The 12,697-nt window shown below is 38.3% G+C and overlaps 1 protein-coding gene across 1 annotated transcript in view; it reads right to left on the reverse strand.

The window, feature by feature from the left end:
• Window positions 1-12,697, reverse strand: part of ACCS (1-aminocyclopropane-1-carboxylate synthase homolog (inactive)) — a 39,178-nt gene that overhangs the window by 26,242 nt on the left and 239 nt on the right. The gene's annotated exons all lie outside the window — the stretch shown is intronic.

Raw genomic sequence — 12,697 nt, forward strand, 5'->3', positions numbered from 1 at the left:
TGAACGATGACCCTGTCTGGAAGGATTTCACTCATCTACAAGGAAATTTAAAGGGCCAGTGTCATCAATTCTGGTGTTGAGCACGGATATTTACTGATGAGGCAATTCCTAGTTATAATGTGTTTCTGTTCATTTCCTCTACAGCAGTAAGTCTTCTGTTACAGGTTTTTATGTTTTGAAACACTGTGGGGTCGAGCTCTATGATTTTCATTGAGGCTAAAGGAACATACAGTGAAGTCAATACCATTAATACTTTTTTGAAAATCAAATAGCAGGAGCCCAGATTGTAGCTCTCCCACCTTACTGGCATCATCTCTAATGTAATAGTCAGATATATTTATACCTATGATATTATGATGGTGTTAATAAGTCCATTCAGTACAGGTCCTACCACTTGCCTTCCATTCTTGCAAGTTCACTTATTTTTATTTAGCATCCTGAGGACCACACGGGTATGGAAAAAATTCTGAAACACTGGTTATTTTATGGAGATTGCAATAAATTTTCATATGCAGACCATATGCCAACATCAGCAGAGGTGCGTCAAAACACTAGGAAACAAATACTGTCCGACATCCCATGAATCTATAGCTGACTAACAGGTAAAGAGGAGCTGTCAGCTCTCCTGTGTGGTGTAGTATAGAGGATCTGTCAGTTCTCCTGTGTGGTGTAGTATAGAGGATCTGTCAGCTCTCCTGTGTGGTGTAGTATAGAGGAGCGTCAGCTCTCCTGTGTGGTGTAGTATAGAGGATCTGTCAGCTCTCCTGTGTGGTGTAGTATAGAGGATCTGTCAGCTCTCCTGTGTGGTGTAGTATAGAGGATCTGTCAGTTCTCCTGTGTGGTGTAGTATAGAGGATCTGTCAGCTCTCCTGTGTGGTGTAGTATAGAGGATCTGTCAGTTCTCCTGTGTGGTGTAGTATAGAGGATCTGTCTGTTCTCCTGTGTGGTGTAGTATAGAGGATCTGTCAGTTCTCCTGTGTGGTGTAGTATAGAGGATCTGTCAGCTCTCCTGTGTGGTGTAGTATAGAGGATCTGTCAGCTCTCCTGTGTGGTGTAGTATAGAGGATCTGTCAGTTCTCCTGTGTGGTGTAGTATAGAGGATCTGTCAGCTCTCCTGTGTGGTGTGGTATAGAGGATCTGTCAGTTCTCCTGTGTGGTGTAGTATAGAGGATCTGTCACCTCTCCTGTGTGGTGTAGTATAGAGGATCTGTCAGCTCTCCTGTGTGGTGTAGTATAGAGGATCAGTCAGCTCTCCTGTGTGGTGTGGTGTAGTATAGAGGATCTGTCTGTTCTCCTGTGTGGTGTAGTATAGAGGATCTATCAGCTCTCCTGTGTGGTGTAGTATAGAGGATCTGTCAGCTCTCCAGTGTGGTGTAGTATAGAGGAGCTGTCTGCTCTCCTGTGTGGTGTAGTATAGAGGATCTGTCAGCTCTCCTGTGTGGTGTAGTATAGAGGATCTGTCAGCTCTCCTGTGTGGTGTAGTATAGAGGATCTGTCAGTTCTCCTGTGTGGTGTAGTATAGAGGATCTGTCAGCTCTCCTGTGTGGTGTAGTATAGAGGATCTGTCAGTTCTCCTGTATGGTGTAGTATAGAGGAGCTGTCAGCTCTCCTGTGTGGTGTAGTATAGAGGATCTGTCAGTTCTCCTGTGTGGTGTAGTATAGAGGATCTGTCAGCTCTCCTGTGTGGTGTAGTATAGAGGATCTGTCAGTTCTCCTGTGTGGTGTAGTATAGAGGAGCTGTCAGCTCTCCTGTGTGGTGTAGTATAGAGGAGCTGTCAGCTCTCCTGTGTGGTGTAGTATAGAGGATCTGTCAGCTCTCCTGTGTGGTGAGGTATAGAGGAGCTGTCAGCTCTCCTGTGTGGTGTAGTATAGAGGATCTGTCAGTTCTCCTGTGTGGTGTAGTATAGAGGATCTGTCAGTTCTCCTGTGTGGTGTAGTATAGAGGAGCTGTCAGCTCTCCTGTGTGGTGTAGTATAGAGGATCTGTCAGTTCTCCTGTGTGGTGTAGTATAGAGGATCTGTCAGCTCTCCTGTGTGGTGTAGTATAGAGGAGCTGCCAGTTCTCCTGTGTGGTGTAGTATAGAGGAGCTGTCAGCTCTCCTGTGTGGTGTAGTATAGAGGATCTGTCAGTTCTCCTGTGTGGTGTAGTATAGAGGATCTGTCAGCTCTCCTGTGTGGTGTAGTATAGAGGATCTGTCAGTTCTCCTGTGTGGTGTAGTATAGAGGAGCTGTCAGTTCTCCTGTGTGGTGTAGTATAGAGGAGCTGTCAGCTCTCCTGTGTGGTGTAGTATAGAGGATCTGTCATCTGTCCTGTGTGGTGTAGTATAGAGGCGCTGTCAGCTCTCCTGTGTGGTGTAGTATAGAGGATCTGTCAGCTCTCCTGTGGGGTGTAGTCTGTATACCCCTGTATGTAATCGATGGTATGCCCTCTTACGATAGTTGTATGGAGTCATAATACGCTCCTTCGCTTCAAATTGATTTTATCGCAACAAAACCCGTTAAAAAAAAAAGAGAAAAAGTAGAGATACTAGCTGTGCTATATCCTCGCGCCTCTGCTTGATCTACTGGTTGATACCCATGTGTGAGTCGGGCATGTTAGAAAATAACATTTTATTGCCAAAGTGGTTTCAGCCAGTGCCAATTAAAGGGCAACAACATGAAATATGTACCTGCTGTGTTAGGAGCTGATTGGCCGGTGGTCCCGGAGTTTAGTGTTGTAGATACAGTGAGTTTCACAGTGTAGGACAATTATATGGGATACTTTTAGGGGTTGCAATTGTCGTCGGGCCCTTATATCTAGGGGCCAATAAGCAAATACACTATAGGAAGTCAGATCATTAAACACTTCATGTGCTGACATTTCATTACAGGATTTATCTACAATATCATAATGAGGTCACAGGTGGGGAGGTGGTGGGACCCAGTATAGAGTTTAGAACACAAATACCCCCCTTTCCCCATTATAAATCCCCTATAGACCTGTTGTACTTCGAGGTTTCTATCGCCCTTATGTTCTACGTGCAAAAGATTGACCGTGTAAGGAAGAGATGAAGAAACACCATCACCGGCTCCTGACAGGCAGATAATCCCAGTCCTCATTCATCTTAAGCTCTTGAGGTTCTGGACTTAGATCACAAGACAAATGGAAGCTTTAGTTATTCGGCCAAAATCTGATCGCAGTCCCAATGTCTATCTGTGAATTAACAACAATGATGTTCCTGGTAGCGGTCAGGAGTCCACCAGAACCCAAGTTAACGCAAAGTTCCATACAAGGGTGTGATGTTCTTACAGGCCGACTATATGCGACCCGTGAACGGGGGGTGGGGCCCACTGGACATATTCTTCTTACCAATAAATGGTGGGAAGCTTCAGAGGGATCTCCCTCTCCAGAGGCACCACACACGTGAAGTGTTGTCATGGGGATCTTGAGTATATTCAAATCACCGTCCATGTCAATATCTACAAACCACCCATATTTGCCAACTCTCTAGAAATGTCTGGGTTAAGGGGGAGATCTCCCAACTCTTGGAAGAATCTCCAGGTCGCTCCCGATACTCAGGTCTTCCCGATCCTGCACTTCCCTCCGCTCCTGGGTGCCGTCACAGAAGTGCAGGAACCGGGAGAGGTGAGAAACTGAACGTTTGAGGTCTGTAAAGGGGCATTTTGGGGTCTGGGGTCTGTAAACAGGGTGCTCTGGCCTGCGGTCTGTATACAGGGGTAATGGTGTCTGTGTGAAGGGCTGGGCTGGGTCTGTATAGTGGGTTGGATTCGGATGGTATCTATATCTTTATTAAGGGTTGGTATATGGTCTGTATTCATTTTGGGGTGTGATGAATGGGGTCATGCGTAATATTTGGGATTTAAATGCTGTAGGTTGGGGGCATGTCTTATATAAATGGGCGGAGCATAAGGAAAACCTTTTTGTTCACATTTTTGGACTCTCCCGGATGTCCAGTAGCTGCCATTACTACCTGGCTTGATGAGTGGCAGCAATGTGAATATATGTGGGGACATAGATGATGATTTAAAACCACACCAGCTCTTTAACACAACGCTGCACCAGATCGAGTCCTCAGAATCTCTCAGTAGTGCAGCCTCAGGCTTTGGGCCTGTAACTTCGAAAGTCCATGTGTCAGAATAGAAGTAATTTTCTTCCAGAGTGGCAGGTAGGAAGACCGTTCCGGCTGCTGTCGCTACGTAGTGTAGCGTGACGCTGCCCTCTGAACGTGCGCCTGGATGCTGGGGCAGGGTCTGAAAACGCAGCTTCCCAACGCCAGGCAGAGGAAACTTTCAGAGAGTGCTGCCTTCCGGGAAGTTGCTGTGTCGTCCGTGACACTTGCCTCCTGTAAGGTCCGGGAGAGTTGGTAAGGGTTGTAATATTTCATGCCTAACATGGCGGGAGGATAATAAGCCCAGAGGTGTTTTTCTCGCTCCAGCGGAATATTCCTGGATTAGGCAGCAATTAATTTAATTTCAATACTGGACCGCTACACTGTTACGCAAAGTTACATTGTCAGTCTGGCTTCGATCCCAGGGCAAAGTCTTACTTTCCTTGAGGCAATCTACATAGCGCTGACGATCCTTCTTGTCCATATGACAACAGAGCCACCATGACCATCGTAAGGCCTAAGGGTCAATTGCAGCCTCTTTTCTGTGGTTCCTGACACCCCAATCCCAAGTGTCCTGGATTCCTGGCATTGCCCACATATCTGTTCTTATAGTATCGACCAATCAGAGATCATTCTGTCTGACGGATTTCTCTGGTGGTGAAGTCAGACTGCAGGGATTGGCGCAGGAAGAGAGCGTTACGTGGGAACAGCTGCTGATTGGCTGCTAAGATGTCACTTCCTGTTAGAGGAGTAGAGCGCGGGGCAGGATGTGTGGCATTATAGGGGCACTTTATTTGGCACAATTCAGGAGCATCCAACTGAAAACACAATATTATCTACAGTTTAGGGCTGGGATAGTTATAGAGGGATGGCCATGGTAATAAAGACGAGGGCAGAGGGGTAACTTAAAACCAGGACCCTTACACAATATCTGTAACAGGGCCCCCAAGTATCACAAGTCATTTATAGCAATGGTTTCCTTAAATAGGGCAGAGGAACCTTTGGCACCCCCTCCGGCTCTAGGGCCCGGAGTCCAACGCAACCTCCGCACCCCTTATACTGATGCCCCTTAGGTTATGTATAGGTGGGGCTAACGTCTAAGAAAATTGCGGCACAAGTGCAAGATTAAGGCTTTGTTCACATGGCAGATTTTGCTTGGCGGGTCCCGCTGCAAAATCCGCCGAGGAATTATTCCTGCCGTCAGCAGGAAGATTCCAACTCAACTTCAATGGTTGGGTTGGGCAGAATCCGCCCGAAGATGGGGCAGGAAGCTTTCTACTGTCCGCTATATGAATAAATCAGCTAGCGGGAAAAAGAAGCGTCTGCCTCCGGTTGAAATTAATGGAAGGCGGAATTTTGCAGGTGGAATCCGCACCAGATTCCGCCTAAAAAAATTCCTCCATGTGAACATAGCCTTAGGCTCCTGTATGGTAGCTTCTCATTGGTGTGGCCCCCATAAGCTGGTTTGCCGTCCCCCTAGCGATAGAGCGTTGTTGACATGAACTGCGGGGGCATCACCATAAGATATGATAGCGGCATCCAGTGGAGGGAGCAAATCTCGTGCGGACCCCCACCAGGCTCATGGCTATGGTGCTGGCTGTGGCTGCCTAGCTGGGGGTCAGCGCATATCTCCGAAACAGACCTGACAATGATGAGTGTCACCATCATATATTTATATATGGGAAGCTTCTCGTGTGTATAGTAATCGGCGGGTGTTTATTTGTTTACCCCGAGCCCCACGAGCTCTAACGTGACTCATACATCTGCGTATTCCCAGACTTTCTCTGAGTGGGTTAAGAGCCGCCGACTCCGAGCCAAGAAAATAAGTTAGAAAACTGATAAAAACCCCGTGAATTTCCATGGCAACGACTCCGAGTTCTCCAGGCAAAACAAATGATTTTCTGTCTAAATATTTCTAGGAGTGTTTCCATGCAATGTCACCAAGGCCGAGAGCCAGACCAACGATAAGATAGCGGGGAGAGCCCAAGAGGACAACGTACGCGATGTCCTTATACCAGAATAAAGACTCCGTTATCAGACGTATACCAAACTGTAATAGATTATTATACTCAAGATGCCTTCAGTCACTGAATTTAGAAGTGTTCTTACAAGTTATCCAAACATCGAGATTTACAGTAGAATTTTATTGTATATAGGGGGCAGTATCATAGTAGTTATATTCCTGTATATAGGGGGCAGTATTATAGTAGTTCTATTCTTGTATATAGGAGCAGTATTATAGCAATTATATTCTTGTACATAGGGGTAGTATTATAGTAGTTCTATTCTTGTATATAGGAGCAGTATTAGAGTAGTTATAGTCTTGTATATAGGGGCAGTATTATAGTAGTTATATTCTTGTATATAGGGAGCAGTATTATAGTAGTTATATTCTTGTATATAGGAGCAGTATTATAGTAGTTATATTCTTGTATATAGGAGGCAGTATTATAGTAGTTATATTCTTGTATATAGGGGGCAGTATTATAGTAGTTATATTCTTGTATATAGGGGCAGTATTATAGTAGTTATATTCTTGTATATAGGAGGCAGTATTATAGTAGTTATATTCTTGTATATAGGGGGCAGTATTATAGTAGTTATATTCTTGTATATAGGAGCAGTATTATAGTAGTTATATTCTTGTATATAGGGGGCAGTATTATAGTAGTTATATTCTTGTATATAGGGGGCAGTATTATAGTAGTTATATTCTTGTATATAGGAGCAGTATTATAGTAGTTATATTCTTGTATATAAGGGGCAGTATTATAGTAGTTATATTCCTGTATATAGAGGCAGTATTATAGTAGTTATATTCTTGTATATAGGAGGCAGTATTATAGTAGTTATATTCTTGTATATAGGAGCAGTATTATAGTAGTTATATTCTTGTATATAAGGGGCAGTATTATAGTAGTTATATTCCTGTATATAGAGGCAGTATTATAGTAGTTATATTCTTGTATATAGGAGGCAGTATTATAGTAGTTATATTCTTGTATATAGGGGGCAGTATTATAGTAGTTATATTCTTGTATATAGGGGGCAGTATTATAGTAGTTATATTCTTGTATATAGCGGCAGTATTATACTAGTTATATTCTTGTATATAGGGGCAGTATTATAGTAGTTATATTCTTGTATATAGGGGATAGTATTATAGTAGTTATATTCTTGTATATAGGGGGCAGTATTATAGTAGTTATATTCTTGTATATAGGGGATAGTATTATAGTAGTTATATTCTTGTATATAGAGGGGAGTATTATAGTAGTTATATTCTTGTATATAGGGGGCAGTATTATAGTAGTTATATTCTTGTATATAGGGGCAGTGTTATAGTAGTTATATTCTTGTATATAGGGGGCAGTATTATAGTAGTTATATTCTTGTATATAGGCGCAGTATTATAGTAGTTATATTCTTGTATATAGGGGCAGTATTATAGTAGTTATATTCTTGTATATAGGGGGTAGTATTATAGTAGTTATATTCTTGTATATAGGGGCAGTGTTATAGTAGTTATATTCTTGTATATAGGGGCAGTATTATAGTAGTTATATTATTGTATATAGGAGCAGTATTATAGTAGTTATATTCTTGTATATAGGGGCAGTATTATAGTAGTTATATTCTTGTATATAGGAGGCAGTATTATAGTAGTTATATTCTTGTATATAGGAGGCAGTATTATAGTAGTTATATTCTTGTATATAGGGGGTAGTATTATAGTAGTTATATTCTTGTATATAGGGGCAGTGTTATAGTAGTTATATTCTTGTATATAGGGGGCAGTATTATAGTAGTTATATTCTTGCATATAGGAGCAGTATTATAGTAGCTATATTCTTGTATATAGGAGCAGTATTATAGTAGTTATATTCTTGTATATAGGGAGCAGTATTATAGTAGTTATATTCTTGTATATAGGGGGCAGTATTATAGTAGTTATATTCCTGTATATAGGGGGCAGTATTATAGTAGTTATATTCTTGTATATAGGAGCAGTATTATAGTAGTTATATTCTTGTATATAGGGGGCAGTATTATAGTAGTTATATTCTTGTATATAGGGGGCAGTATTATAGTAGTTATATTCTTGTATATAGCGGCAGTATTATACTAGTTATATTCTTGTATATAGGGGCAGTATTATAGTAGTTATATTCTTGTATATAGGGGATAGTATTATAGTAGTTATATTCTTGTATATAGGGGGCAGTATTAGAGTAGTTATATTCTTGTATATAGGGGATAGTATTATAGTAGTTATATTCTTGTATATAGAGGGGAGTATTATAGTAGTTATATTCTTGTATATAGGGGGCAGTATTATAGTCGTTATATTCTTGTATATAGGGACAGTATTATAGTAGATATATTCTTGCATATAGAGGGCAGTATTATAGTAGTTATATTCTTGTATATAGGGAGCAGTATTATAGTAGTTATATTCTTGTATATAGGGGGCAGTATTATAGTAGTTATATTGTTATATATAGGGGGCAGTATTATAGTAGTTATATTCTTGTATATAGGGGGCAGTATTATAGTAGTTATATTCTTGTATATAGGAGGCAGTATTATAGTAGTTATATTCTTGTATATAGGGGCGGTATTATAGTAGTTATATTCTTGTATATAGGGGGCAGTATCATAGTAGTTATATTCTTGTATATATGGGGCAGTATCATAGTAGTTATATTCTTGTATATAGGGGCAGTATCATAGTAGTTAAATTCTTGTATATAGGGGCAGTATTATAGTAGTTATATTCTTGTATATAGGGGGCAGTATCATAGTAGTTATATTCTTGTATATAGGGGGTAGTATTATAGTAGTTATATTCTTGTATATAGGGGCAGTGTTATAGTAGTTATATTCTTGTATATAGGGGCAGTATTATAGTAGTTATATTATTGTATATAGGAGCAGTATTATAGTAGTTATATTCTTGTATATAGGGGCAGTATTATAGTAGTTATATTCTTGTATATAGGAGGCAGTATTATAGTAGTTATATTCTTGTATATAGGAGGCAGTATTATAGTAGTTATATTCTTGTATATAGGGGGTAGTATTATAGTAGTTATATTCTTGTATATAGGGGCAGTGTTATAGTAGTTATATTCTTGTATATAGGGGGCAGTATTATAGTAGTTATATTCTTGCATATAGGAGCAGTATTATAGTAGTTATATTCTTGTATATAGGAGCAGTATTATAGTAGTTATATTCTTGTATATAGGGAGCAGTATTATAGTAGTTATATTCTTGTATATAGGGGGCAGTATTATAGTAGTTATATTCCTGTATATAGGGGGCAGTATTATAGTAGTTATATTCTTGTATATAGGAGCAGTATTATAGTAGTTATATTCTTGTATATAGGGGGCAGTATTATAGTAGTTATATTCTTGTATATAGGGGGCAGTATTATAGTAGTTATATTCTTGTATATAGCGGCAGTATTATACTAGTTATATTCTTGTATATAGGGGCAGTATTATAGTAGTTATATTCTTGTATATAGGGGATAGTATTATAGTAGTTATATTCTTGTATATAGGGGGCAGTATTAGAGTAGTTATATTCTTGTATATAGGGGATAGTATTATAGTAGTTATATTCTTGTATATAGAGGGGAGTATTATAGTAGTTATATTCTTGTATATAGGGGGCAGTATTATAGTCGTTATATTCTTGTATATAGGGACAGTATTATAGTAGATATATTCTTGCATATAGAGGGCAGTATTATAGTAGTTATATTCTTGTATATAGGGAGCAGTATTATAGTAGTTATATTCTTGTATATAGGGGGCAGTATTATAGTAGTTATATTGTTATATATAGGGGGCAGTATTATAGTAGTTATATTCTTGTATATAGGGGGCAGTATTATAGTAGTTATATTCTTGTATATAGGAGGCAGTATTATAGTAGTTATATTCTTGTATATAGGGGCGGTATTATAGTAGTTATATTCTTGTATATAGGGGGCAGTATCATAGTAGTTATATTCTTGTATATATGGGGCAGTATCATAGTAGTTATATTCTTGTATATAGGGGCAGTATCATAGTAGTTAAATTCTTGTATATAGGGGCAGTATTATAGTAGTTATATTCTTGTATATAGGGGGCAGTATCATAGTAGTTATATTCTTGTATATAGGGGGCAGTATCATAGTAGTTATATTCTTGTATATAGGGGGCAGTATTATAGTAGTTATATTCTTGTATATAGGGGGCAGTATCATAGTAGTTATATTCTTGTATATAGGAGGCAGTATCATAGTAGTTATATTCTTGTATATAGGGGGCAGTATTAGTTATATTCTTGTATATAGGGGGCAGTATTATAGTAGTTATATTCTTGTATATAGGGGGCAGTATTATAGTAGTTATATTCTTGTATATAGGGGGCAGTATTATAGTAGTTATATTCTTGTATATAGGAGCAGTATTATAGTAGTAATATTCTTGTATATAGGGGGCACTATTATAGTAGTTATATTCTTGTATATAGGAGCAGTATTATAGTAGTTATATTCTTGTATATAGGAGCAGTATTATAGTAGTTATATTCTTGTATATAGGGGGCAGTATTATAGTAGTTATATTCTTGTATATAGGGGCAGTATTATAGTAGTTAGATTCTTGTATATAGGAGGCAGTATTATAGTAGTTATATTCTTGTATAAAGGGGGCAGTATTATAGTAGTTATATTCTTGTATATAGGGGGCAGTATTATAGTAGTTATATTCTTGTATATAGGGGGCAGTATTATAGTAGTTATATTCTTGTATATAGGGGGCAGTATTATAGTAGTTATATTGTTATATATAGGGGGCAGTATTATAGTAGTTATATTCTTGTATATAGGGGCGGTATTATAGTAGTTATATTCTTGTATATAGGGGGCAGTATTATAGTAGTTATATTCTTGTATATAGGGGGCAGTATCATAGTAGTTATATTCTTGTATATAGGGGGCAGTATTATAGTAGTTATATTCTTGTATATTTAGGGGCAGTATTATAGTAGTTATATTCTTGTATATAGGGGGCAGTATTATAGTAGTTATATTCTTGTATATAGGGGGCAGTATTATAGTAGTTATATTCTTGTATATAGGGGGCAGTATTATAGTAGTTATATTCTTGTATATAGAGAAGTATTATAATAGTTATATTCTTGTATATAGGGGCAGTATTATAGTAGTTATATTCTTGTATATAGGGGCAGTATTATAGTAGTTATATTCTTGTATATAGGTGGCAGTATTATAGTAGTTATATTCTTGTATATAGGAGCAGTATTATAGTAGTTATATTCTTGTATATAGGAGGCAGTATTATAGTAGTTATATTCTTGTATATAGGAGGCAGTATTATAGTAGTTATGTTCTTGTATATAGGAGCAGTATTATAGTAGTTATATTCTTGTATATAGGGGGCAGTATTATAGTAGTTATATTCTTGTATATAGAGCCAATATTATAGTAGTTATATTCTTGTATATAGGGGCAGTATTATAGTAGTTATATTCTTGTATATAGGAGCAGTATTATAGTAGTTATATTCTTGTATATAGGGGGCAGTATTACAGTAGTTATATTCTTGTATATAGGGGGCAGTATTACAGTAGTTATATTCTTGTATATAGGGGCAGTATTATAGTAGTTATATTCTTGTATATAGGAGCAGTATTATAGTAGTTATATTCTTGTATATAGGGGGAAGTATTATAGTAGTTATATTCTTGTATATAGGGGGCAGTATTACAGTAGTTATATTCTTGTATATAGGAGGCAGTATTATAGTAGTTATATTCTTGTATATAGGGGGCAGTGTTATAGTAGTTATATTCTTGTATATAGGGGCAGTATTATAGTAGTTATATCCTTGTATATAGGGGGCAGTATTATAGTAGTTATATTCTTGTATATAGGGGGCAGTATTACAGTAGTTATATTCTTGTATATAGGGGCAGTATTATAGTAGTTATATTCTTGTATATAGGAGCAGTATTATAGTAGTTATATTCTTGTATATAGGGGGCAGTATTATAGTAGTTATATTCTTGTATATAGGGGGCAGTATTACAGTAGTTATATTCTTGTATATAGGAGGCAGTATTATAGTAGTTATATTCTTGTATATAGGGGGCAGTGTTATAGTAGTTATATTCTTGTATATAGGGGCAGTATTATAGTAGTTATATCCTTGTATATAGGAGCAGTATTATAGTAGTTATATTCTTGTATATAGGAGCAGTATTATAGTAGTTATATTCTTGTATATAGAGCCAATATTATAGTAGTTATATTCTTGTATATAGGGGGCAGTGTTATAGTATCGCGGGCTGTGCACATGGCCGTGGCCATTATTTTCAATGAGCCCGGATCGCCGCAGAACACGGCCGTAATAAGATTTGCCCGGTCTTTTTGCGGTCCGGGCTCCGGGGCCATGCATGGACCGTGGAAACCACGGTCGTGTGCATGGCCCCATAGGAATGAATGGGGCCGCAATTCTCCCGTGGATTTTCGGGGGAATTGCGGCTGCAAAAGCGCTTTCATGT

This window comes from Rhinoderma darwinii, chromosome 9 (genome assembly GCF_050947455.1).
Source record: "Rhinoderma darwinii isolate aRhiDar2 chromosome 9, aRhiDar2.hap1, whole genome shotgun sequence".
Classification (NCBI taxonomy): Eukaryota; Metazoa; Chordata; class Amphibia; order Anura; family Rhinodermatidae; genus Rhinoderma; species Rhinoderma darwinii.